The sequence below is a fragment of the Pteropus vampyrus genome, unplaced genomic scaffold, assembly GCF_000151845.1.
Source record: "Pteropus vampyrus isolate Shadow unplaced genomic scaffold, Pvam_2.0 Scaffold342, whole genome shotgun sequence".
NCBI lineage: Eukaryota > Metazoa > Chordata > Mammalia > Chiroptera > Pteropodidae > Pteropus > Pteropus vampyrus.
In genome coordinates this window covers 883,423-888,679 of record NW_011889123.1, presented here as the reverse complement: position 1 = coordinate 888,679, position 5,257 = coordinate 883,423, and the positions used below count along the sequence as shown (strand labels likewise).

The following is a 5,257-nucleotide window of genomic DNA, read 5'->3' as shown; positions in this document are numbered from 1 at the left end:
TCTGTATTAAAATACCAATGGAATTTTTCACAGAACTTGAACAAAATTCCCTAAAATTTATATGGAACTCTAAAAGAACCCTGAATAGCACTGGCAATCTTGAGAAAGAAGAACAAAGTTGGAGATATGCTACTTGAAACTGAAATATAGTACAAGGCTGTGAGAATTAAAAGAGCATGGTACTGGCGTAAAAACAAACACATAGATCAATGGAACAGAATTGAGAGCCCAGAAATAAATCCACCCCTATATGTTTATTTAATCCATGATAAAGGAGGCAAGAATATACAATGGAATAAAGGCAGCTTATTCAATAAATGGTGTTGGAAAAACTGGATGGATACATACAAATAATAAAACTGGACCACCTTCTTAAACCATATACAAGAATACTCTCAAAATGGAATAAAGACTGAAATGTATGACCTGAAACCATAAAACTTCTAGAAAAAAGCATAGGGAGTAAACTCTCTGACATTGTTCTTAGTAACATTTTTTTTTTTCTGATATACCTCCTCAGGCAAGAGAAACAAAAGAAAAAAATAAACAAATGAGACTACATCAAACTGAAAATTTTTTGTACAGTAAAGGAAACCATCAATAAAATGAAAAGACAACCCACTGAATGGGAGAAGATATTTGCTAATGATACATTTGATTAGGGGTTAATATCCCAAATCTATAAAGAATTCAGACAACTCAACACCAAGACAACAAACAATCCACTTAAAAAATGGGCCAAAAACCTGAACAGACACTTTTCCAATAGGACATACATACAGGAGGCCAATATACATATGAAACCATATACATGTCACAAACCATCAGAGAAATGCAAATTAAAACCATAATGAGATATTACCTCACACCTGTTACAATGACTATCATCAATAAATGAAAAAACAGCAAGTGTTGGTTAGAAGGTGGAGAAAAGAGAACCGTCATGCACTCCTGGTGGGATTGCAAATTGGTGCAGCCACTGTGGAAAACAGTTTGGAGGGTCCTCAAAAAATTAATAATCGAACTACCTTATGACCTAGCAATTCTACTTCTGGGTATTTATCCCAAGAAATTCAAAATATTAAAGTGAAAAAGATATATGTACCCCTATGTTCACTGCAGTGCTATTTACAACAGCCAAGATATGGAAGCAACCTAAGTGCCCATCAATATACAGTTGGATGAATCAAAAGGTGGTACATATATACAATGGAATATTACTTGGCCATAAAGAAGAATGAAAGCCTACCATTTGTGACAACTTGGGTAGACCTAGAGAGTATTATGCTAAGTCAAATGAAGTGGACAGAGAAGAACAGTACCATATGCTTTTAGTTATACGTAGAGTCTAAAGAACAAAATAAATGAACAAATAAAACAGATAAAGACTCACAGATACAGAGAACAAACTGATGCTTGCAAGATGGGAGGGTTTTGGAGGAGGGCTGGATAAAAAAGATGAAGGGATTAAGAAGTACAAATTCATAGTTACAAAACAGTCATGGGGACGTGAAGTACAGTGTAGGGAATGTAGTCAATAATATTTTGATAACTATGTATGGTGTCACGTAGGTACTAGACTAGTCAGGCAGTTCACTTTGTAAATTATATACATACCTAACCACTATTCTGTATACCAGAAACTAATGTAAGCTAATATTGAATGTTAACTCTAATTTAAAAATAAAATTTAGAAAATGTTATCCCACGCAATGTTGGTGGAAATGTAAATTCGTACAATTTTGGAAATTGGTTTGGCAATTTCTTAAAAAGTTAAATGGCATTTATCGTAACTACTTATTTACCTACTTAGGCATTTGTCCAAAAGAAATGAAAACATATGTTCACACAGATATCTGTATGTAATGTTTACAGAAGTGTTATTCAGAATGGTCAAAATTAGAGATCACCTTTCCATCAAAAGGCAAATGGATAAACAAACTATGGTGTATTCATACTGTAGAATATGACTCAGCAGTAAGAAAGAACCAATAAGTGATACATGCAACAACGTGAATACAACTTAAAATTAGAATGTCGAGTGAAAGAAGACAGGTAGCAGAGGATGCGAACTGCATGCTTCCGTTTAAATAAAAATACTTGAAACCATAAGAAGCGAAGCAGTCGGCAGTGGCGGCTGGGTGGGCTCATGGCGTGCTGGCAATGGGCACGCGGGCCCATTTCGGGCTGGTGGGTATGTTCTGCTCTGCAGCCTTACCGTGTACGTACCGGCTATGCATTTGTGAAGCCTCATTAAAGCGCACATATAAAACTGGGACATTTTGTAGTGTGTGAATTATACCTCAAAATTTAATTTAAAAACTGAGTATAAAAAATAGCTTGGAATATAGGGTCTGTATTGAGAATAAGAGCGATGGGATTACATATTTGGAATTACATATATCGATTCAGATAGTATAGGGTCTTGAATTTTAATTTTACCTTTTGAGACTTTATTCTGCTCTTTAGGATGTTGTAATAGCAAATCTTCACATTTAGCATCGGACATTCAGTTTTATGAGTCATTTTACTATTGTATCGCATAAATAGACTTAATATGGGAGACTTATTTAAAAATCTAGATATGAACTGACGATTTATAAGGATGGGTAAACTTGGCCTGAAAATCGAGTCTGGCTGTCTGAGTAATTGACTCCTATTAGGAAGTCTACCTATGAAAGTATTAGAACAAACTTGGGGAACAGAGCATGAATAAAATAGACTTCAGTATTCTGAATGGGTTTTTTTTTACATAGTGGAATGGTAAATACTTTTTTCTACATTTAGAAGTATTTTCCTTACTTCACTCTTTAAGCGATAATGGAAAAGCAATGAAATCCTTTTCATGTTCAATGATCATCCTCCATATTAATAAATTCTAAAGGGTAACATAATTTTACAGTATACAAAGCCTTTCCATGTAAAAGTATATATTAGTTTTATTAGTTATATTAGTAATAGACAATACGTGAGCTTTATTTATATTGGCTTCATTATGGCTCCAATTTTAGAGATAAGGGAACTATGATTCCAAAAGTAAAAGGAAGAAGACACAAACAGAACTGACATTTACTGAACGTTTATTACGTGTCAGCATTAGGACACAGAGCCTGTCTCAGTTAATGCACACAACACCCTTGAGAGATAAGGCGCATGTCTCTGTTAGGAGATGAAGAAACAGAAGAAAGAGACTCAGGAGCAAGTGTCCACGCTAGTCTGGAGGGAGTAGAGAGCAGAGCCAGTGTTTGAAGCCAAGTTTAGGACCGTGGTTCTCCGAGATTAGGTTTGTTCTCATTTTAGTAACAGCTGGCAGCACCTGTCTGTGTCTATAACTAAGAGGAGAAAACAGTTCTGGATACTGTGAACCTAATTAACAGTTTTGAAATAATTTCTAATAAGTTTATGAATTTCAGAAGTCTTTACTGGTTTCTTTCTCTTTGATTTCAGAATTCATGAAATTTCAGAGAGTTAAAAAAAATCATATATATTTAGTCTTTAAACAAGTGAAAAACCTCACTAATTCATCTAAAATTATCCAGATTTAAGCAAAATATGTCATTTTCTAGACTTGTTTGTGTATGCTTGACCTCACAATGGTCATGATCTTACAAATTAAATTCAAGCAGATGTCAATGGCGTTTGTATGAGTGTTCTATGTTGGGCAATTTTGCCTGAAGAGGGCAGTGCTTCACCAACAGAAGGAATCACTAAGGGTAAAATTTTGGAGACTTGCAGTGACTCTAGTAAAAGAGGCAATTATAATCGACTATTTACTCAGCATACATAAAGAAAAAATAGTCTTTTTGCGAGCTACCAATATAGTAACACATGGCTCACATGTCATCTTTATCTGTCTTAGCCTAGTAGGTAATTTAAGAAAATAGAGGCGTACCACTTTAAACATTTAAAAACATTTATACTACATGAACATATATCCTAAATATACTATTCTTGTAGAGGCACGACAAAAAGTACTATTTTTACTAGCTGAAGCTAGAAATTCTTCTTTGGAAAGAGTGGTCTTTATTTAGGAAGATCCCTAATGCCTCTCTCAGAAATCCGAGGTGAGGTCTGATGACGAGTGTGAAGGGGACTAGGAAATGGTCAAACTTTCCGCACAAAGGTACCGTGAATCAGGAGAGAGTCTTAGGTCTAATTAGTTAAAATATTGAAATGATGGAAGAGAGGAGAGTCCTATACTTCATTTTAAAATTATCCACCGTATAGTCTGTGAGGTATCTCTCCTACCTATTAAAAATTTCCACAAGAAAACTAGCTATTGCCAATTGCTTCAGTGCGTGTCCTGTAAGGTATAGCTGATACATCAACAGATAGGTCAGTCTCATGAGGTTCATTTGGTGAATACATGAACAGACAGGTGAGTGAACTGATGAATAGAGGTGTGTGCGTTATCTACGACCACCATTCCCAATCAAGCAAATTAAGTTCCAATATTCGAAGGTCACTCAGATCCTAGAGATACCTGGGCCAGTTCTCACTTCCACCAAATGGCCCATACCTTTTGCTTCTGTAGGTTCTTAGGTTTGCCTTTTGCAGTTTCCTGTCTTGTCTCTCTGATGGGCTGTCAGTTTTATATGTAAATATAGCCGTTATATCTATTGTCTGTGTCCAATTTTCTTCACTACAGTAAAATTACTGGTGTGAGTTGAGAACATAGATAACTACTCTTTAAAATAATGTCAAAAACTAGTAAATCAGCTGCGGTTTGGGTCAGGAACTGCGAGAAATTCTGTAACTAACTTGCGCAAACTTCAGCACATGGTGTATATTTTGGTTGCTCAGGTGGCCACTTTTTTCCCTTTTGTCATCCTTCAGATATGTTCTTAATAGTAGAGATTACTAAATAAATAGAATAAGATCCTATTTGAGGAGACCTTGGAATGATGCAATGACACATGAGAAATAAAAATTAGTCTACGGCCATGCCACCCTGAACAAGCTCGATCCCATCTGATATTGGAAGCTAAGCAGGGTCGGGCCTGGTTAGTACTTGGATGGGAGACCACCTAGGAAGACCAGGTGCTATAGTTGTAAAAATTAAAAACATAAAAAAAGTAAGGGAATGTAAGCTGACAAGGTCCTTGCAATCTGTGAGGTCAACCAAGGGTTGCCTCACCTAAAAAAAAGAAAAAGAAAGAAAGAAAAATTAGTTTTAATGTAAAAGGCTGGGGAGGGTGAAGTCTTAAAAAATGAGATGATAACAATGCTTTACATAAAAAATAAGTGTCCATCATAA

General features: G+C 35.5%; 1 pseudogene; it reads left to right on the top strand.

The window, feature by feature from the left end:
- The first annotated feature begins 4,933 nt into the window (after positions 1 to 4,933).
- Positions 4,934 to 5,052, top strand: LOC111730950 (annotated as a pseudogene).
- Positions 5,053 to 5,257: the final 205 nt, after the last annotated feature.